General features: G+C 37.5%; 1 protein-coding gene across 5 annotated transcripts in view; it reads left to right on the top strand.

Moving 5' to 3' along the window:
* PEX5L (peroxisomal biogenesis factor 5 like) overlaps window positions 1–24,217 on the top strand; it is a 254,186-nt gene that overhangs the window by 988 nt on the left and 228,981 nt on the right. The window lies entirely within an intron of this gene.

The following is a 24,217-nucleotide window of genomic DNA, read 5'->3' on the forward strand; positions in this document are numbered from 1 at the left end:
GCATAGCATCATCCTTACTGCCTGGGAATCCAAGCCTCACAAGGGAGGGACATACACCAGATTGGAAACATACCGGGGAACTCTTTGCTTTTAATACTTCTATTAATAACATCTACACAATAATAGCAACAGCAGTGACAGCATCAGATGTATGAAATGGACCTGCATGGTTCATACAAATGTGCTATGTCTGAGCTATCAGTACAGTACTCTCCATATTGTTGCCTAATTTTATATACACACACACACACACACACATATTTATATATATATATATATATATATATATATATATATATATATATATATATATATGTATATACATTAAATGAATTCTATGTATTTTTAAACTCCCATGAACATCAGTTATTACATAACTGCATAAAAGTAGGAATTTTAATTTATGTTGGTATGTTCAGAAGCTGTGATGTACAACTTTGATTGCAAACTCTTCCTGACAGAGTATTCATTTTTTTGTATAACATACAGTAATTTCCTTTGTTCGTTGTGCACTTTTTCAACTGTAATGTGCTGCTATCATAACAAAAACTTAATAGAAGATCCATAGATACTAGCTGTGGTGCTGTGAAGCGGCTAAGTTAAAGTTAGGGGTTGTATAATATAAAAGGTCAGTTCCTTTGTACATTTTCACATATTACTTACACAGCACTACACATTCCTCATTCCTAAACCCTGTACCTCATATATTTAGAAGTTTAGGCAAAACTTTGGTCCTTACTGAGTAGTACAGTATGTACTGTATAGCTAACAGAAATATATGAAGCCTTTTTAAATGCTATACTATGCAAAAATATTATATAGTATGCAGTACGTACTGTAGATTCCTCATAATGTAATATAAATGCGTATTATAAATAACTAACTCTGTTATGCTGACATTAAAACTTTGGCTAAAGTTGCTGAATTGTGTTAGAAAAGTCATAAGTGATTACAATCTATAAAACATATATAGCTGTTTCTTTAGTAATTTGTATAACCTCTTAAATTAATAAATAAATGTGAAGTATAAGATGGTTTTTATTTACCTCATTTCATAATATAACAGAATCAGCATAATATAATATTGTGCCTGCAGAATTCAAATATTGTCAATACAATTGAGATATATTGTATTAGAAGTATACAAATACAAACAGATTAAACATTTTACCCAATGGGAACATTAATGACAGCAAGGAAACAGATATATAAAAAAATGCAGTACCGCAAAAATTGTACTTAATACATTCTGATTCAATTTTGATTTGTGGCATGATATAGTAAAATATTGTTATATTGTAATTGCAATGTACATTTCAGGTCTTCTCTCAATACCATTAATCATATTACAAGCACACATTACATGTTCTAAACCCATATTCTTCCTGATATATCTGTAAATACTATAGAGCATGTCTTTTTTTACAGTATGTGTTGGACCTTGACTTCATGTTGATTATCAGTTTTCCTTAAGATTATCAAATGGGATATTAGTTCAACTGTATATGCTGAATATTAAGTATATATGTTTCAGTAGGGTATTCAATCCCGGATGCTATTTCCTCTCGCGGAAATAGGGGATTGGTACTAAATCCTGGCAGTCGGAATCCCGGTATTGAAAATCCTGAATCCCGACGTGGATCGTCCCCCCTGTCGGGCTAGCTGCGCTCGCCACGTAGCGGGCCCGGTGCCTCGCTACACTCGGCACACTAAATTATTCTCCCTCTATGGGTGTCGTGGACACCCATAGAGGGAGAAAGTGTTGGGATTTCAGTGGTCGGGATGCCGGCGTCGGGATTTTGAACGCCGTGATTCCCACCACCGGGATTGTAACTGCATCCCGGAAATAGCGACCCCCGCCTATTCAATGTTGCCATTTTTGACAGCATTGAAGCCAATTTCTGACAAATCAGATCCCACTTTAAAACAAGTTGGATCTATTTTGTCAGAAATGGCCACGTATTGTCGAATTCAAGGCCATTTCTTGACAATCCGTGGCCGTTTTCACCAATACTTGGACTTTCCGACACTCGACAGTTGGAACATTGAATTCTGACTCGTTTCTCTTAAGAGAAATGAAAATGGCCTGGGATTCTGACTGTTGGGATGTTCCGACAGTCAAAATCCCAGATTGAATGCCCTCCTTAGCCTGATGTGCTAGAAAATACATTTGCAGCTGCTTCTATTACAATAGGTTATTGCAGTTTCCCCTTCACAAAGTAGTGTAGAGGATTTAGTAGAAATGTTTACATCACAATGTTGACATCTCTTTCAGCTGACAGTATTAAAATGTCAACATGTTCACAATGTTGACATGTGAAACGCTGACATTCTGCATTTACAGGCAGTAGACGGTTAGGGTTAGACTACAGTAGTTGAGGTTTGGGTTAGGAATAGGATGCAGATGGGAAGGTTAGATACTGGCTACAGTAGGTGAAGTTGAGATTAGGAATATGCCAAAAGTCATCATCAGGCTTCTGTCGGACCAATAAAATCACCAGAAAACCACCAGGGACATTTTGTCAATATTTTATTCATACTGTATCAAAATGTCATCAATGTCAACATAAAGAATGTCGATGTTGTCAATGTAGACATTGTGTGCACACTGAAATGCTGCATGTTAACCTTTATGTCAGAAATACTGTAGCATCACTGGGGGGGGGGGGGGGGTGCGGCACGTCACCCCTCAGTGGGTGACCTCAAAGTATTGACTTCTGCTCAGTTACAGGAGCCGAGTGCAATCAACGCCAAACAAAAGTTTAAATCCCGGAGTACTAGGTGCGTACACTCACTTACACTGTGGACACTCGTATAAAGGTATCTTTACAGGGTCACCTCTCATATGCAGGGGGGGGATTCCTGTCACCTTGGTCACCATAAGTGAATGTACAATTGGATTGTACTATACTCACAATAATATAGGGTGGAACTTTTGTTATCTTTTAAATGGTATGCCCTCGTGACTTCAACTCAATGGATCTAAGCCAGTATGAGACAGTACATAAAAAATGAAGAAATTTCCTCTCAGTTTGAAAGGTTTATTAGGGGATTATTTTTTGTTTAAAGTGTTAATGTGTCCATCTAATGAGGAGCCCACTCTGTAGGCTGCATTCATACCCTGCAAGATTTTGCCTTGCAAGTAAAATATTAAACACTAATTTTTAAATTATTGGTCAGGTTGGAGGAAACATTGCTTGCTCCTGTCACTCACATCATCTCAATCTTCCATTGCGATGAACTACTTATGGCTGAAACACACTCGTTTGGCTATGCTCATTTGTCTAGTAACCCATCAAAAATAATACTAAGTTATAGCATGTCTCATTTTTTTTATTCAATATTGCTATAGCATGTTAAACATGGACTTTCCACTCCAGTCCTCAATTTACTCAGCAGATCATGTTTTCAGGATTTCAGATGTGAGTATTACTGACAGAGCAATTAAACGGTCTATTAAAGAATACTTAAAAATATAATATGTTGGTGTAACTTGATGATTCTAGTTTAAAATCCCTGGTATAAAATGTCCTAACAAGCCACAAGGTTTTGGTATATAAAATTATAGAAGGAGAAGTTATATCATTAATCACATTCGGAAGCAGTGACACCAGGAAATATATGTGTTCAGCGAACAGTGATGACATTTGTGCCATATGACACATTTTGAAAGTGGTTAGTCATGAGATGTATATTAATAAGGAAAGATGACGGACAGTGAGAAATACGGATCATAGAAGCCATTTACCATTATTTTATATATAAAGGTATTACTGCACAATAATATTTGCCTCTAGTGCACATTATAAGGATACTTGGTTATGGTTAGGCATTAGGGGTGAGTAAGGGTTAGGCTGCAGGGGAGCAGGGATATGCTTCTACAAGGCAGGGCTAGAATTAAGCTACAGAAAGTGAGGGTTAGGCTTAGGGAGGGGAGGTGGTTAGTGTACTTACCCATCAGATGTCACTAATAGATAATACAATTAGAGCCAGATGTATCATGCTTCAGAAAGTGATAAAATGGAGAGAGATAAACAACCAACCAATCAGCTCCTAACTGCCATGTTACAGGCTGGGTTTGAAAAATAACAGGTAGGAGATGATTGGATGGTAGTTTATCACTCTTCACTTTATCATTTTTTTAAGCTTGATACATCCATCACTTAATGAGCTGTCCCTACTACTGCATCTGATGTCTTACTGTGATGTGATCAATTAGCCCTGTATACTGTGTGTTGTACATACAGTCACTTTGTATGAGGCAGACTATTTAGTCTGTTAAGTGCTAAATATGTCCTCTTTATGGACTTACCACACTAAGGTGTAGATGTATGAAGCAGTTATAAGGGAGGAGAAGTGATAAAGTGCCTGGTATATCACTGGCCAATCAGCTCCCAACTGTTCCTTTTTAAACCCAGCCTGTAACTTAACAGTCAGGAGCTGGATTATTTTTTATTCATTTGTATAAATGGACCTACAGTATTAAATATCCATAAAATTACACCAAACATGTTATGTACATTTCATAGTCAAAGTCCTAAGATAGGTACACATAATGATTATGGAGTAATTGGGCCAATCAGATGATTTTCATCTGCTTAGTCCAGTAATTTCAAAGTTAGTACCATGGGTTGATTATCATTCCAAAAGCAGACAGATTAGAGGACTGGATCTAACCTTTTCTCTCTCTCTCTCTCTATCTCTCTCTCCTTACACTAACTCACATAACCATAAGAATTGCTTTGCATGCTCCGCTACCAGGCATCACACAAATTTTATACACAAACTGTGATTTTTTTTCATGGTTTAAAGGTCTACTAGCTCTTACACTTAAATAGACAAATCCTCCACTAAGCATGTAAAATAATGGGAGCCTGGGGAATTAGCCAACAAGAATTAGCATACTTATGGGAAAATAGGTTGCAAGAGAAAACGTTAGCTTACAATTTTATTATAAAGTGCAAGCTTTAATTCACAGCACTCAACTATCGGCAGTGTCTGAGGTATGTGTCCATACTACAGTATGTAAATAAAAACACATATGTGCTCTGTACTCACCTAATTAAATCCCAAACTGTAATTAATTTAAATTCAGGGAATACTTAATATGTGACACTCTTCTAAGGAAGACTCGTAAAGTAGAGTGACAACTTTTGGACTGCTGAGACAAGGTGAGCAGGAAAGGGCTATGATAACACAGATAACATCTTTCTGCCCAGTGTTATGTAGTTATACTTTATATGCTCATTCCACAAACACTGCATCCAGATACAGGCAAATGCTATAATTTGATAATTAATCATAGCAAATAGATGTTTCTTTTAAAATGGCCAAGCCAATTCTATCTAGCATGTTGAAAAATTATAGCTTACATAAAAAAGACTGCTAGATTTGTTGCTTCCGTTCCCAAAACAGCTGACAATGAGCCGTTAGTGTTGAACTGATTGGAATTGGAAACTGCAGGCACAGTATCCTTGGCCTCGCAAACCAAGCTGTGACAGGCAGTCTAATACCTCTTTCACACCAGAAAATGCAGGGACCCACCCCAGGAACATGGTCTGGGAATCATGCCGGGCCATTCCCGGGTTGGCCCCTTTCACACCAGAGATGTCCCTGCATTTTCTGGTGTGTGAAGATGGCGGGAAGGAGGCTGTCAAGAGGCAGGAGGAGGTTCCTCCTACAAGAGGCAGGAGGAGGCTGTCAGGAGGCGGGGAGGAGGCGGGCAAGCGGTGGGATGGTGGCGAGTACTCACCCCGGTTGCTGGTCCTTGGTGCAGGCCGGGGATCCACACAGGCGGCGGGCGCAGATGACAGATCAGACAGTGGGTGAAGATGACACAGCTCTCCGGCGGCCGTGAGGGCACCGGAGAGCTGCGTCATGTTCATCCGCCGCTGTCGCCCGCCGCCTGTCTGGATACCAGGCCTGACAGCACTCCGAGGATCGGCAACGTGCATAAGTACCCCCTAGCCCTTTCGCACCGGCCAGGTCCCCGGGTTGAACTCGGGAACAACCATGCTCCATAGCAGGGTTGAAATGGATTTTGGCCTGGGAACCTTTCACACCAGCGCAAACCCAGGAAATTTGGCTGGTGTGAAAGGGGTATTAGTGAAGTTAGACTCACCCAGGCAGCAGTCGCAGAGGGACACTGCAATTGATGGTCCGGATGTTACTTTAAACTGCTCAGTTTTTAGCGATCACAAATGTGAGCATTTTAGCATATTCAAGCCATGCTGTTCCTAAGAATAATATACTTAATTGAATTTTTTTTTTAACTTCTTAATAAGAAACTTTTTGGTGAGGGGGTGCCATGCATAAACATTCTGATACTCTAGAGCGCAGTGATTCAAAAAAGTTTGTGAATCAATGTCCTACTGTAGTTGTCTTTTCTGCTTCAAGCGGTTAACAGCCAGATCTCTCCTGTGATTGTCAGAATTAAGCTGATCCTGTTATTAGGTGACAGTCAAGCAAATCTATGTCTACCGTTTATATTTATTTTAGTGAATTTGTATTTGTTATTGACTTTTATTAGATTATTTAGAATTGTTTTCTTATTATTTACTATTTTTTGTGCACACAGTTGGTTTAGTGGTTAGCATTACTGCTTCATAGCCCTAAATCCTGACCAAAGCTTAGAGTTTGTATGGTATCCCTATGTTTGCCTGGCCTTTCTCCAGGTACTCCGGTTTCGTCGCAATTGGCTTCTTCCAAAAATAATGACCTCTATTGTGCATTTGTGTTCATGTGCTATGGATTGTAACTTCCATTGGAGCAGAGACTTATATGAATGATTTAAATATTATTGTAAAAGTGCTGCTTATAATATCTAAAACAAAAGAGTGTTTCCCTAATCCGTGCGCAGAAGCTGCTGGTATAGCAGAGAGTAAAGAAGGATTCCCCCAACCCTTCACCATTACATAGGTGCAAACAAAGTGTTACATTCAACTTATCCTGCGCTTAGTATACACAGCAAGGCAGTCATGCAATAGCCACTGATGGAAGATGACAGCTGCAGTCCTAAGGATGCAATTACAAAATATGGGAATTTCCAATCATTGGCGCAAAAAGAAGTGAATAAAAAAGTCTCTATCTTCTTGTATTCTTTTTCCTCAAAGCAATCTTCAAAAGTTGTTGCTCCGCCAATATGTGGGAGGAGTTTTAAAGAAGAATAGTAGCGATTAGATGTAATTATCACAAATGCTAGAGGTAGATATATCCAAAATAAGAATTTGGGCGTACCCCACTTACGGTGAGTAGGGCAATGTATAGGCTCGTAGCGGTTTCTTTATATTCTTCTGGTATTGTCCTTTTCAAGGTGAGTTTTTCCTCGACGTGGATGGATGTGCAAAAAAATATATATACACAGCGTCAATGCATAGATATATACTACATTGATTATATCTCTTCAAATATCTCCCCGTGAGTTCAATGACTGGTAGGTGCTAGTGTCGAGTCGTACCTTACTCACCAAGACATAGAGTAAGGTGCATCTATAAAGGTTTCTTTTAACAGTGGTGTGTGAAGATCAACAATGGGTAAACGTACCCCAACTCACGTGGCAAGAAGTTCTCTTTAAACACGTAGCGGGTTCTTTGGATGGATTCAACTATTGTCAGTGGACCATTGTTTTTCTCCCGAATTTTGGTGGTGAATAAAACAAATATACAAATAATGTGTCAGATGCTTAACAAAATATTGATAAGCCTACTTTCTTTTAAAGTAGACCCCGTGCATTCATTGGTAAGTAAATAGTGATATCGAATCGTACCTCACTCACCAAAAGATGGAGTAAGGTACGTATATAAAGGTTTCTTTTTGATTCTAGGTGATTAAGAAGTATGGAGATCAACAATGGGTACACATACCCCAACTCACGTGGAAAGAGGTTATCCTTAAGCACGTAGCGGGTTCTTTAGATGGATCGAATTATGCTCAGTAGACCATTGTTTCCTCCCCAGGTGTAGTGATAAATAAAGTGAAAAATAAGTGTGTCAGAAGATTGACATAGTGTTAATATGCCTTTTTTGCAATAGGCATATATTAATAGAAAGTGACTGTTATTAATTATTAGTGATTGAGAGGTACTAATCTCGTACCATAACTCACACTTAGAAGTGCAGATAAACACCCATAAAGGTATCTTTTTAGGAATAGATTCCCTCCACCATGTGGTAATTGACTGAGAGAAGGCTCAATACCAGGAGATTTTTATGATCTTCAGAATTTGCGTACCCTACTCACAATTCTATTAATGTTACACCGCCCATCAAGGTATCTTTGTCTTTAGATAGAGATCTCTTGTGGTTTAAAAAATTTTCTTCAAGATACTCCAGCAATGATTTCTTCAAAAGTTTATATTTTATTATACGATAGAAAATAAGTAAAAATCCTCCATCCCAACAATGGAAGGATCCCAATATATTCAATATAATACAAGTCCCAAAAAATTTAAAAATAGTGAAAAAAACAGATAAAAAAAATATTTTTTAAAAAAATACTAAAAATACATACATTGAGTCCAAAAAGTATCCAAGGGAAAAGGGTGATGGCTGCTCACTCTTCACAGTGCTTGTCAACGCGTTTCGGTGTGTCAGACACCTTTTTCAAGACATGACTGTGAAGGGTGAGTGTCCATCTTTTATAGTGAGAGCAGCCTATCAGAATACACAGGAAATGAGCATAACAGGTCATGTATAGTACATCATTCAAAAGTGTATATCCAGCCTTTAAATATATGATTCATACATAAAAAGTCCATCCACTTAGTGGAAATGTACAAAATTCATGTCCAGAGTCCATATATAACATGTAGAACATCTCCGATCCACAGTCGGCATAAACGGTCGCCATGGCAACCAACATATTGCTTCCGATGTCAGTGAATGGCAAAGCCTCCAATATAGATATACTTAGAGAGAAGGAGAGGTTCCGTTAATTTAAGTCCTGTGATGATCACAATAATTGAGATGTGCTTAGAATGAGGAGAAATAAAACAATATGATATGTCAGGGATCCTACGTAGTGGAGCTTCCGGCCGCTGGAACGCAAGCTACGGAAGTCCCAGCTGTCCAGATCAGTATGGCATATCCGGGTATGTGAACCGCAACGAGCGGAGATAGCTCGTCCGCGCGGTGACGAGTGGGGGATTGTAATGCTGTGACTCAAGATGATGTAGTTTCCGGTTGATGAACCGCACATTGCGGAAGCCCAGGACCTCGTTGGACCGCAAATACGTGGAGGTGATTGACGGATGCAATATGCGTTGTCATGGCAAATCCGCTTTTCACATGAGAAATCCAAAGCGTCAGAAAGACAAAAAACAAAGGCAGCGATTAGTATAACACTGAAATTTCATCTAGCATAGTAAATCCAGAGATATATACATAATAATGTACGTATTATGATATCACCTACCACCCATATATATTAGCTCCCTTCTTAAAGAAATATCCTATGGATAGATGTGAGCTCAAAATGGTTCTTTTTTACTTATAAGAACCACTTGAGCTCAAAATCGCTGTTTAAGCCTCCCGGCAATAGGGTTTTACAATTGAAGATGAGATTCATCTCACTTCTTGCTAGGGGGGTGATGGTGTCATTATGTCTTAAGTTCTTTTTTGAGACCTTCAAACCACAAAAAGCAACTATTTCCAATGGAGAGCAATTGTGTACACTTTTAAAGTGTGCAGATAGCGCGTGCAACTCAAAACCCTTTTTTATGTTTCGAATATGTTCGCCTAGTCTAATCTTCAATGCCCTTGTGGTACGACCTATATAATGTTTGTTGCAACTACATTTTATAGTGTATATAACATTTTTGACATTGCATGTAATAAAATCTTTAATATCAATTTTATAGTCATTTATTATATACTCCGTGGTTTTGCTGGCACCATTGCCCTTTATATTTCTACACCCCACACAGCTGCCACACCTAAAAAAACCTTTTGTATTAATTCTAGACATAGGTGGTTTAGTAGTATATGCACTTTTTACTAAGGCTGATCTGATATTTGGGGCTTTCCTATATATATGTTTAGGGAACTCTGGAAGTAAATCTTTCAATATGGGATCACATAATAATATTTTCCAATGTTTTTTAAAGATCTTCTCAATCCTTTTATGTTCTTGTGTATACGTGGATACAAAAGCAAATTTGAAGTTATCTTTTTTTAACCCTTTGATGCTCTTGGTTTCTGGATTGGTGGTATCATTGGTTTTTAATGTTTCTATTACATTCTCTAATTTTTCTTTTTCATATCCACATGCGATGAACTTAGTTTTCATATCGGCGGCTTGCTCCAAAAAGATTTTGTCGTCGGAGCAATTTCTTCTTAGCCGCTTGAATTGCCCTTTTGGGACTGAGTTAAGCCATTGACTATGGTGGCAACTGGATGATGCAATATATGTACCTGAGTCAGTGGGCTTACGAAAGTTTTTGTGTTTAAGAACCCCGTCCTCCACGTACACGGTCACATCGAGGAAATTGATGTTCTCTTCCTCTATCTCAAATGTTAGTTTTATATTTTGATCATTATTATTTAGATGTTCACAAAAAATCCGAAGGGTATCTTTTCCTCCTTCCCAGACGAAAAAAATGTCGTCTATGTACCTCGCGTAGGACACCAGACTCGCTCCAAGTGGGTTATTGGCCCAGATGTTATTAAGTTCCCATGCCCCCATAAAAAGGTTGGCATAACTTGGAGCGAATCTGGTGCCCATCGCGGTACCTGTCCGCTGGATGTAAAACTCCTCATTGAAGAGGAAAAAATTATTTTGAAGAATAAAAGATATTCCTTCCAGGACAAATTCCTGAAGGCCTTGTGGTTCTTCTGATAATGAAAGGAAGTATTTAGAGCTCTCTATACCTTTGTCATGTTCGATGATCGTATATAACGAACTGACATCAGCCGTAACTAAAAGAAAATCTTTTTTCCATGTTATTGAATCTATTAGTTTGAGAAAGTCACCTGTGTCTTTCAAATGCGATTTATTCAGTTGCACCAAGGGTTGGAGATGGTGGTCAACATACATAGATAGATTACTGGTGATCGACTCCACCCCGGATATTATTGGTCTTCCGGGGGGATCAGTCAAACACTTGTGTACCTTAGGTAATATATAAATAACTGGAGTTATAGGTTTTTCGTTTAGTAAGAACTTAGCCTCACTCTCAGAAATTACATTTTTGTCCAAAGCTGTCTTAATGAGGACCCCTAGTTTTTTCAAGGTACTAGATGTAGGATCTCCTCTAAGTTTTCTATAGGTTTGTTTATCCTCAAGTTGTCTCATAATTTCTGCCTCATATTTTATTGCGTCTAGTATTACTATCCCCCCCCCTTTATCTGCAGGTTTTACTATTATCTTTTTATTTTCCTTCAGATTTTTCATGGCCTCTTTCTCTTTGTTAGTTAAATTGGACACTCCTTTCTCTATTTTTACAGATTTGATGTCCTCTAACACTAAAGTGGAAAATGTTTCCACAAACGGGCCCTTGCAGTGCTGGGGGTAAAAAATTGATTTAGGTTTAAATGATGAAATGTTTTCATTATTAGTGGGCTCACTTGTGACAGAGTTGTTCTTTTCAAAGAATTTTTTTAGGGCCAATTTCCTGGTGAAACGTTGTAAATCAATATATAAATCGAAATTATTTATATGGTTTGTTGGCGCATATTTTAACCCTTTTTGTAACAAGTTAGTTTCCTCATGAGACAGTACATGGGAACTGAGGTTAAAAATTTTGGTAGGTTCTAAATTAGGACTTTCATCTTGACCTGCCACCATATTTATATTTTTACTTTTCTTTTCTCTTTTTCTTTTATATGGTTTGGATTTTTTGGGGATGGTTTTGGCTTTTTTGCCGCCCCTTTTACCTCTATAATGTGATTTATATACTATCTGTTTGGGGATGAGGTTCGACTCATCTCCAAAAAAGACGAGTAACATGGATCTAGATTTTCAATGAGAGATTCGTCCTGTGGTAGTGGACTGTATCTATTCTTTATTTCAAATGTTATGGGGTTATTGCCTTGTCGATCTCTATTCCAATTTCTGTTAGTTCTTGGTGGAATTCTCCATTCAGGAGTTCTTTTAGATCTATTAGTTTGGTATTTTTCCACTCTAGTGGGGGAATAGTTTCTCCGACGTGGCATATAATTGAAATCTCTCCTTTCATAAGTTGTATATTTATGATAGGGAGATTGATTTCTATTAGATCTGAATTGTTCTCTCTCATTGTCATAGGTTCTTTCACCATAATTTCTTGTCCTATATTTATAGGGCTCTTGTGTGTAGTTTTTCTTAGTATGGTTCTTTTTCTGTCCCTGGGTTGGTTGTTTTATCTCTTTAGGGGTGTTTTTCAATGTTGTTTTTATGTCCTCTGGGTCTTTATTTAATTCATCTTTATCTCTCTTAAATTTTTTTACCTTTCTCTGTATGATTATCCTTTCGGCTCTCCTGACATTAGTGGAGATGGTGTGTTCTAATACTTTAAATTCTTCATTTTTGGCATATGGTAACGCCAACGATTTATAGAGTTTGATTTCATCTTCCACTGTCTCTAATTCTCTCTTTCTTTCCTTTATTATTAATTCCATGAGGGAATAGGAACATTCATTGATAATAGTCTCCCATTGCTTTTTAAAATCCTCTCTGGCAGTGGAGAAAGTAGAGGTTTTATTTATTTTGAGACCTTTGGGAATTAATTTTTGGGACATATATTTTTCTAAAGTTATGACTTCCCATAATATTTTACTTTCCTTCAGGAGTAGTGTTTCTAGTTTTTCCATGATACCCTCAAGGTCTTCATCTATTAACTCAATATCATCTGAATTATCCTCGAACATTTTTTCAAAATTGGAACGACGTTGTTCCCTAAATTGAAACATGTTGTATATGGGGGCAGCCCTTACAGATCCTCCTAAATAGGTGAAAAAAACGATACAGCTATAGAGATTTATAGGATATGACCTGAGATGGCGCCTTGCTGCCTATGAACTGTACTTATCCCTGGCTATCACCAAATAACCTTTACAAACATACAATTACAAAATATGGGAATTTCCAATCATTGGCGCAAAAAGAAGTGAATAAAAAAGTCTCTATCTTCTTGTATTCTTTTTCCTCAAAGCAATCTTCAAAAGTTGTTGCTCCGCCAATATGTGGGAGGAGTTTTAAAGAAGAATAGTAGCGATTAGATGTAATTATCACAAATGCTAGAGGTAGATATATCCAAAATAAGAATTTGGGCGTACCCCACTTACGGTGAGTAGGGCAATGTATAGGCTCGTAGCGGTTTCTTTATATTCTTCTGGTATTGTCCTTTTCAAGGTGAGTTTTTCCTCGACGTGGATGGATGTGCAAAAAAATATATATACACAGCGTCAATGCATAGATATATACTACATTGATTATATCTCTTCAAATATCTCCCCGTGAGTTCAATGACTGGTAGGTGCTAGTGTCGAGTCGTACCTTACTCACCAAGACATAGAGTAAGGTGCATCTATAAAGGTTTCTTTTAACAGTGGTGTGTGAAGATCAACAATGGGTAAACGTACCCCAACTCACGTGGCAAGAAGTTCTCTTTAAACACGTAGCGGGTTCTTTGGATGGATTCAACTATTGTCAGTGGACCATTGTTTTTCTCCCGAATTTTGGTGGTGAATAAAACAAATATACAAATAATGTGTCAGATGCTTAACAAAATATTGATAAGCCTACTTTCTTTTAAAGTAGACCCCGTGCATTCATTGGTAAGTAAATAGTGATATCGAATCGTACCTCACTCACCAAAAGATGGAGTAAGGTACGTATATAAAGGTTTCTTTTTGATTCTAGGTGATTAAGAAGTATGGAGATCAACAATGGGTACACATACCCCAACTCACGTGGAAAGAGGTTATCCTTAAGCACGTAGCGGGTTCTTTAGATGGATCGAATTATGCTCAGTAGACCATTGTTTCCTCCCCAGGTGTAGTGATAAATAAAGTGAAAAATAAGTGTGTCAGAAGATTGACATAGTGTTAATATGCCTTTTTTGCAATAGGCATATATTAATAGAAAGTGACTGTTATTAATTATTAGTGATTGAGAGGTACTAATCTCGTACCATAACTCACACTTAGAAGTGCAGATAAACACCCATAAAGGTATCTTTTTAGGAATAGATTCCCTCCACCATGTGGTAATTGACTGAGAGAAGGCTCAATACCAGGAGATTTTTATGATCTTCAGAATTTGCGTACCCTACTCACAATTCTATTAATGTTACACCGCCCATCAAGGTATCTTTGTCTTTAGATAGAGATCTCTTGTGGTTTAAAAAATTTTCTTCAAGATACTCCAGCAATGATTTCTTCAAAAGTTTATATTTTATTATACGATAGAAAATAAGTAAAAATCCTCCATCCCAACAATGGAAGGATCCCAATATATTCAATATAATACAAGTCCCAAAAAATTTAAAAATAGTGAAAAAAACAGATAAAAAAAATATTTTTTAAAAAAATACTAAAAATACATACATTGAGTCCAAAAAGTATCCAAGGGAAAAGGGTGATGGCTGCTCACTCTTCACAGTGCTTGTCAACGCGTTTCGGTGTGTCAGACACCTTTTTCAAGACATGACTGTAAAGGGTGAGTGTCCATCTTTTATAGTGAGAGCAGCCTATCAGAATACACAGGAAATGAGCATAACAGGTCATGTATAGTACATCATTCAAAAGTGTATATCCAGCCTTTAAATATATGATTCATACATAAAAAGTCCATCCACTTAGTGGAAATGTACAAAATTCATGTCCAGAGTCCATATATAACATGTAGAACATCTCCGATCCACAGTCGGCATAAACGGTCGCCATGGCAACCAACATATTGCTTCCGATGTCAGTGAATGGCAAAGCCTCCAATATAGATATACTTAGAGAGAAGGAGAGGTTCCGTTAATTTAAGTCCTGTGATGATCACAATAATTGAGATGTGCTTAGAATGAGGAGAAATAAAACAATATGATATGTCAGGGATCCTACGTAGTGGAGCTTCCGGCCGCTGGAACGCAAGCTACGGAAGTCCCAGCTGTCCAGATCAGTATGGCATATCCGGGTATGTGAACCGCAACGAGCGGAGATAGCTCGTCCGCGCGGTGACGAGTGGGGGATTGTAATGCTGTGACTCAAGATGATGTAGTTTCCGGTTGATGAACCGCACATTGCGGAAGCCCAGGACCTCGTTGGACCGCAAATACGTGGAGGTGATTGACGGATGCAATATGCGTTGTCATGGCAAATCCGCTTTTCACATGAGAAATCCAAAGCGTCAGAAAGACAAAAAACAAAGGCAGCGATTAGTATAACACTGAAATTTCATCTAGCATAGTAAATCCAGAGATATATACATAATAATGTACGTATTATGATATCACCTACCACCCATATATATTAGCTCCCTTCTTAAAGAAATATCCTATGGATAGATGTGAGCTCAAAATGGTTCTTTTTTACTTATAAGAACCACTTGAGCTCAAAATCGCTGTTTAAGCCTCCCGGCAATAGGGTGTTACAATTGAAGATGAGATTCATCTCACTTCTTGCTAGGGGGGTGATGGTGTCATTATGTCTTAAGTTCTTTTTTGAGACCTTCAAACCACAAAAAGCAACTATTTCCAATGGAGAGCAATTGTGTACACTTTTAAAGTGTGCAGATAGCGCGTGCAACTCAAAACCCTTTTTTATGTTTCGAATATGTTCGCCTAGTCTAATCTTCAATGCCCTTGTGGTACGACCTATATAATGTTTGTTGCAACTACATTTTATAGTGTATATAACATTTTTGACATTGCATGTAATAAAATCTTTAATATCAATTTTATAGTCATTTATTATATACTCCGTGGTTTTGCTGGCACCATTGCCCTTTATATTTCTACACCCCACACAGCTGCCACACCTAAAAAAACCTTTTGTATTAATTCTAGACATAGGTGGTTTAGTAGTATATGCACTTTTTACTAAGGCTGATCTGATATTTGGGGCTTTCCTATATATATGTTTAGGGAACTCTGGAAGTAAATCTTTCAATATGGGATCACATAATAATATTTTCCAATGTTTTTTAAAGATCTTCTCAATCCTTTTATGTTCTTGTGTATACGTGGATACAAAAGCAAATTTGAAGTTATCTTTTTTTAACCCTTTGATGCTCTTGGTTTCTGGATTGGTGGTATCATTGGTTTTTAATGTTTCTATTACATTCTCTAATTTTTCTTTTTCATATCCACATGCGATGAACTTAGTTTTCATATCGGCGGCTTGCTCCAAAAAGATTTTGTCGTCGGAGCAATTTCTTCTTAGCCGCTTGAATTGCCCTTTTGGGACTGAGTTAAGCCATTGACTATGGTGGCAACTGGATGATGCAATATATGTACCTGAGTCAGTGGGCTTACGAAAGTTTTTGTGTTTAAGAACCCCGTCCTCCACGTACACGGTCACATCGAGGAAATTGATGTTCTCTTCCTCTATCTCAAATGTTAGTTTTATATTTTGATCATTATTATTTAGATGTTCACAAAAAATCCGAAGGGTATCTTTTCCTCCTTCCCAGACGAAAAAAATGTCGTCTATGTACCTCGCGTAGGACACCAGACTCGCTCCAAGTGGGTTATTGGCCCAGATGTTATTAAGTTCCCATGCCCCCATAAAAAGGTTGGCATAACTTGGAGCGAATCTGGTGCCCATCGCGGTACCTGTCCGCTGGATGTAAAACTCCTCATTGAAGAGGAAAAAATTATTTTGAAGAATAAAAGATATTCCTTCCAGGACAAATTCCTGAAGGCCTTGTGGTTCTTCTGATAATGAAAGGAAGTATTTAGAGCTCTCTATACCTTTGTCATGTTCGATGATCGTATATAACGAACTGACATCAGCCGTAACTAAAAGAAAATCTTTTTTCCATGTTATTGAATCTATTAGTTTGAGAAAGTCACCTGTGTCTTTCAAATGCGATTTATTCAGTTGCACCAAGGGTTGGAGATGGTGGTCAACATACATAGATAGATTACTGGTGATCGACTCCACCCCGGATATTATTGGTCTTCCGGGGGGATCAGTCAAACACTTGTGTACCTTAGGTAATATATAAATAACTGGAGTTATAGGTTTTTCGTTTAGTAAGAACTTAGCCTCACTCTCAGAAATTACATTTTTGTCCAAAGCTGTCTTAATGAGGACCCCTAGTTTTTTCAAGGTACTAGATGTAGGATCTCCTCTAAGTTTTCTATAGGTTTGTTTATCCTCAAGTTGTCTCATAATTTCTGCCTCATATTTTATTGCGTCTAGTATTACTATCCCCCCCCCTTTATCTGCAGGTTTTACTATTATCTTTTTATTTTCCTTCAGATTTTTCATGGCCTCTTTCTCTTTGTTAGTTAAATTGGACACTCCTTTCTCTATTTTTACAGATTTGATGTCCTCTAACACTAAAGTGGAAAATGTTTCCACAAACGGGCCCTTGCAGTGCTGGGGGTAAAAAATTGATTTAGGTTTAAATGATGAAATGTTTTCATTATTAGTGGGCTCACTTGTGACAGAGTTGTTCTTTTCAAATCCATCCAAAGAACCCGCTACGTGTTTAAAGAGAACTTCTTGCCACGTGAGTTGGGGTACGTTTACCCATTGTTGATCTTCACACACCACTGTTAAAAGAAACCTTTATAGATGCACCTTACTCTATGTCTTGGTGAGTAAGGTACGACTCGACACTAGCACCTACCAGTCATTGAACTCACGGGGAGATATTTGAAGAGATATAATCAATGTAGTATATATCTATGCATTGACGCTGTGTATATATATTTTTTTGCACATCCATCCACGTCGAGGAAAAACTCACCTTGAAAAGGACAATACCAGAAGAATATAAAGAAACCGCTACGAGCCTATACATTGCCCTACTCACCGTAAGTGGGGTACGCCCAAATTCTTATTTTGGATATATCTACCTCTAGCATTTGTGATAATTACATCTAATCGCTACTATTCTTCTTTAAAACTCCTCCCACATATTGGCGGAGCAACAACTTTTGAAGATTGCTTTGAGGAAAAAGAATACAAGAAGATAGAGACTTTTTTATTCACTTCTTTTTGCGCCAATGATTGGAAATTCCCATATTTTGTAATTGTATGTTTGTAAAGGTTATTTGGTGATAGCCAGGGATAAGTACAGTTCATAGGCAGCAAGGCGCCATCTCAGGTCATATCCTATAAATCTCTATAGCTGTATCGTTTTTTTCACCTATTTAGGAGGATCTGTAAGGGCTGCCCCCATATACAACATGTTTCAATTTAGGGAACAACGTCGTTCCAATTTTGAAAAAATGTTCGAGGATAATTCAGATGATATTGAGTTAATAGATGAAGACCTTGAGGGTATCATGGAAAAACTAGAAACACTACTCCTGAAGGAAAGTAAAATATTATGGGAAGTCATAACTTTAGAAAAATATATGTCCCAAAAATTAATTCCCAAAGGTCTCAAAATAAATAAAACCTCTACTTTCTCCACTGCCAGAGAGGATTTTAAAAAGCAATGGGAGACTATTATCAATGAATGTTCCTATTCCCTCATGGAATTAATAATAAAGGAAAGAAAGAGAGAATTAGAGACAGTGGAAGATGAAATCAAACTCTATAAATCGTTGGCGTTACCATATGCCAAAAATGAAGAATTTAAAGTATTAGAACACACCATCTCCACTAATGTCAGGAGAGCCGAAAGGATAATCATACAGAGAAAGGTAAAAAAATTTAAGAGAGATAAAGATGAATTAAATAAAGACCCAGAGGACATAAAAACAACATTGAAAAACACCCCTAAAGAGATAAAACAACCAACCCAGGGACAGAAAAAGAACCATACTAAGAAAAACTACACACAAGAGCCCTATAAATATAGGACAAGAAATTATGGTGAAAGAACCTATGACAATGAGAGAGAACAATTCAGATCTAATAGAAATCAATCTCCCTATCATAAATATACAACTTATGAAAGGAGAGATTTCAATTATATGCCACGTCGGAGAAACTATTCCCCCACTAGAGTGGAAAAATACCAAACTAATAGATCTAAAAGAACTCCTGAATGGAGAATTCCACCAAGAACTAACAGAAATTGGAATAGAGATCGACAAGGCAATAACCCCATAACATTTGAAATAAAGAATAGATACAGTCCACTACCACAGGACGAATCTCTCATTGAAAATCTAGATCCATGTTACTCGTCTTTTTTGGAGATGAGTCGAACCTCATCCCCAAACAGATAGTATATAAATCACATTATAGAGGTAAAAGGGGCGGCAAAAAAGCCAAAACCATCCCCAAAAAATCCAAACCATATAAAAGAAAAAGAGAAAAGAAAAGTAAAAATATAAATATGGTGGCAGGTCAAGATGAAAGTCCTAATTTAGAACCTACCAAAATTTTTAACCTCAGTTCCCATGTACTGTCTCATGAGGAAACTAACTTGTTACAAAAAGGGTTAAAATATGCGCCAACAAACCATATAAATAATTTCGATTTATATATTGATTTACAACGTTTCACCAGGAAATTGGCCCTAAAAAAATTCTTTGAAAAGAACAACTCTGTCACAAGTGAGCCCACTAATAATGAAAACATTTCATCATTTAAACCTAAATCAATTTTTTACCCCCAGCACTGCAAGGGCCCGTTTGTGGAAACATTTTCCACTTTAGTGTTAGAGGACATCAAATCTGTAAAAATAGAGAAAGGAGTGTCCAATTTAACTAACAAAGAGAAAGAGGCCATGAAAAATCTGAAGGAAAATAAAAAGATAATAGTAAAACCTGCAGATAAAGGGGGGGGGATAGTAATACTAGACGCAATAAAATATGAGGCAGAAATTATGAGACAACTTGAGGATAAACAAACCTATAGAAAACTTAGAGGAGATCCTACATCTAGTACCTTGAAAAAACTAGGGGTCCTCATTAAGACAGCTTTGGACAAAAATGTAATTTCTGAGAGTGAGGCTAAGTTCTTACTAAACGAAAAACCTATAACTCCAGTTATTTATATATTACCTAAGGTACACAAGTGTTTGACTGATCCCCCCGGAAGACCAATAATATCCGGGGTGGAGTCGATCACCAGTAATCTATCTATGTATGTTGACCACCATCTCCAACCCTTGGTGCAACTGAATAAATCGCATTTGAAAGACACAGGTGACTTTCTCAAACTAATAGATTCAATAACATGGAAAAAAGATTTTCTTTTAGTTACGGCTGATGTCAGTTCGTTATATACGATCATCGAACATGACAAAGGTATAGAGAGCTCTAAATACTTCCTTTCATTATCAGAAGAACCACAAGGCCTTCAGGAATTTGTCCTGGAAGGAATATCTTTTATTCTTCAAAATAATTTTTTCCTCTTCAATGAGGAGTTTTACATCCAGCGGACAGGTACCGCGATGGGCACCAGATTCGCTCCAAGTTATGCCAACCTTTTTATGGGGGCATGGGAACTTAATAACATCTGGGCCAATAACCCACTTGGAGCGAGTCTGGTGTCCTACGCGAGGTACATAGACGACATTTTTTTCGTCTGGGAAGGAGGAAAAGATACCCTTCGGATTTTTTGTGAACATCTAAATAATAATGATCAAAATATAAAACTAACATTTGAGATAGAGGAAGAGAACATCAATTTCCTCGATGTGACCGTGTACGTGGAGGACGGGGTTCTTAAACACAAAAACTTTCGTAAGCCCACTGACTCAGGTACATATATTGCATCATCCAGTTGCCACCATAGTCAATGGCTTAACTCAGTCCCAAAAGGGCAATTCAAGCGGCTAAGAAGAAATTGCTCCGACGACAAAATCTTTTTGGAGCAAGCCGCCGATATGAAAACTAAGTTCATCGCATGTGGATATGAAAAAGAAAAATTAGAGAATGTAATAGAAACATTAAAAACCAATGATACCACCAATCCAGAAACCAAGAGCATCAAAGGGTTAAAAAAAGATAACTTCAAATTTGCTTTTGTATCCACGTATACACAAGAACATAAAAGGATTGAGAAGATCTTTAAAAAACATTGGAAAATATTATTATGTGATCCCATATTGAAAGATTTACTTCCAGAGTTCCCTAAACATATATATAGGAAAGCCCCAAATATCAGATCAGCCTTAGTAAAAAGTGCATATACTACTAAACCACCTATGTCTAGAATTAATACAAAAGGTTTTTTTAGGTGTGGCAGCTGTGTGGGGTGTAGAAATATAAAGGGCAATGGTGCCAGCAAAACCACGGAGTATATAATAAATGACTATAAAATTGATATTAAAGATTTTATTACATGCAATGTCAAAAATGTTATATACACTATAAAATGTAGTTGCAACAAACATTATATAGGTCGTACCACAAGGGCATTGAAGATTAGACTAGGCGAACATATTCGAAACATAAAAAAGGGTTTTGAGTTGCACGCGCTATCTGCACACTTTAAAAGTGTACACAATTGCTCTCCATTGGAAATAGTTGCTTTTTGTGGTTTGAAGGTCTCAAAAAAGAACTTAAGACATAATGACACCATCACCCCCCTAGCAAGAAGTGAGATGAATCTCATCTTCAATTGTAACACCCTATTGCCGGGAGGCTTAAACAGCGATTTTGAGCTCAAGTGGTTCTTATAAGTAAAAAAGAACCATTTTGAGCTCACATCTATCCATAGGATATTTCTTTAAGAAGGGAGCTAATATATATGGGTGGTAGGTGATATCATAATACGTACATTATTATGTATATATCTCTGGATTTACTATGCTAGATGAAATTTCAGTGTTATACTAATCGCTGCCTTTGTTTTTTGTCTTTCTGACGCTTTGGATTTCTCATGTGAAAAGCGGATTTGCCATGACAACGCATATTGCATCCGTCAATCACCTCCACGTATTTGCGGTCCAACGAGGTCCTGGGCTTCCGCAATGTGCGGTTCATCAACCGGAAACTACATCATCTTGAGTCACAGCATTACAATCCCCCACTCGTCACCGCGCGGACGAGCTATCTCCGCTCGTTGCGGTTCACATACCCGGATATGCCATACTGATCTGGACAGCTGGGACTTCCGTAGCTTGCGTTCCAGCGGCCGGAAGCTCCACTACGTAGGATCCCTGACATATCATATTGTTTTATTTCTCCTCATTCTAAGCACATCTCAATTATTGTGATCATCACAGGACTTAAATTAACGGAACCTCTCCTTCTCTCTAAGTATATCTATATTGGAGGCTTTGCCATTCACTGACATCGGAAGCAATATGTTGGTTGCCATGGCGACCGTTTATGCCGACTGTGGATCGGAGATGTTCTACATGTTATATATGGACTCTGGACATGAATTTTGTACATTTCCACTAAGTGGATGGACTTTTTATGTATGAATCATATATTTAAAGGCTGGATATACACTTTTGAATGATGTACTATACATGACCTGTTATGCTCATTTCCTGTGTATTCTGATAGGCTGCTCTCACTATAAAAGATGGACACTCACCCTTCACAGTCATGTCTTGAAAAAGGTGTCTGACACACCGAAACGCGTTGACAAGCACTGTGAAGAGTGAGCAGCCATCACCCTTTTCCCTTGGATACTTTTTGGACTCAATGTATGTATTTTTAGTATTTTTTTAAAAAATATTTTTTTTATCTGTTTTTTTCACTATTTTTAAATTTTTTGGGACTTGTATTATATTGAATATATTGGGATCCTTCCATTGTTGGGATGGAGGATTTTTACTTATTTTCTATCGTATAATAAAATATAAACTTTTGAAGAAATCATTGCTGGAGTATCTTGAAGAAAATTTTTTAAACCACAAGAGATCTCTATCTAAAGACAAAGATACCTTGATGGGCGGTGTAACATTAATAGAATTGTGAGTAGGGTACGCAAATTCTGAAGATCATAAAAATCTCCTGGTATTGAGCCTTCTCTCAGTCAATTACCACATGGTGGAGGGAATCTATTCCTAAAAAGATACCTTTATGGGTGTTTATCTGCACTTCTAAGTGTGAGTTATGGTACGAGATTAGTACCTCTCAATCACTAATAATTAATAACAGTCACTTTCTATTAATATATGCCTATTGCAAAAAAGGCATATTAACACTATGTCAATCTTCTGACACACTTATTTTTCACTTTATTTATCACTACACCTGGGGAGGAAACAATGGTCTACTGAGCATAATTCGATCCATCTAAAGAACCCGCTACGTGCTTAAGGATAACCTCTTTCCACGTGAGTTGGGGTATGTGTACCCATTGTTGATCTCCATACTTCTTAATCACCTAGAATCAAAAAGAAACCTTTATATACGTACCTTACTCCATCTTTTGGTGAGTGAGGTACGATTCGATATCACTATTTACTTACCAATGAATGCACGGGGTCTACTTTAAAAGAAAGTAGGCTTATCAATATTTTGTTAAGCATCTGACACATTATTTGTATATTTGTTTTATTCACCACCAAAATTCGGGAGAAAAACAATGGTCCACTGACAATAGTTGAATCCATCCAAAGAACCCGCTACGTGTTTAAAGAGAACTTCTTGCCACGTGAGTTGGGGTACGTTTACCCATTGTTGATCTTCACACACCACTGTTAAAAGAAACCTTTATAGATGCACCTTACTCTATGTCTTGGTGAGTAAGGTACGACTCGACACTAGCACCTACCAGTCATTGAACTCACGGGGAGATATTTGAAGAGATATAATCAATGTAGTATATATCTATGCATTGACGCTGTGTATATATATTTTTTTGCACATCCATCCACGTCGAGGAAAAACTCACCTTGAAAAGGACAATACCAGAAGAATATAAAGAAACCGCTACGAGCCTATACATTGCCCTACTCACCGTAAGTGGGGTACGCCCAAATTCTTATTTTGGATATATCTACCTCTAGCATTTGTGATAATTACATCTAATCGCTACTATTCTTCTTTAAAACTCCTCCCACATATTGGCGGAGCAACAACTTTTGAAGATTGCTTTGAGGAAAAAGAATACAAGAAGATAGAGACTTTTTTATTCACTTCTTTTTGCGCCAATGATTGGAAATTCCCATATTTTGTAATTGTATGTTTGTAAAGGTTATTTGGTGATAG

This window comes from Crinia signifera, chromosome 3, assembly GCF_055691185.1.
Source record: "Crinia signifera chromosome 3, ASM5569118v1, whole genome shotgun sequence".
NCBI classification, from domain to species: domain Eukaryota; kingdom Metazoa; phylum Chordata; class Amphibia; order Anura; family Myobatrachidae; genus Crinia; species Crinia signifera.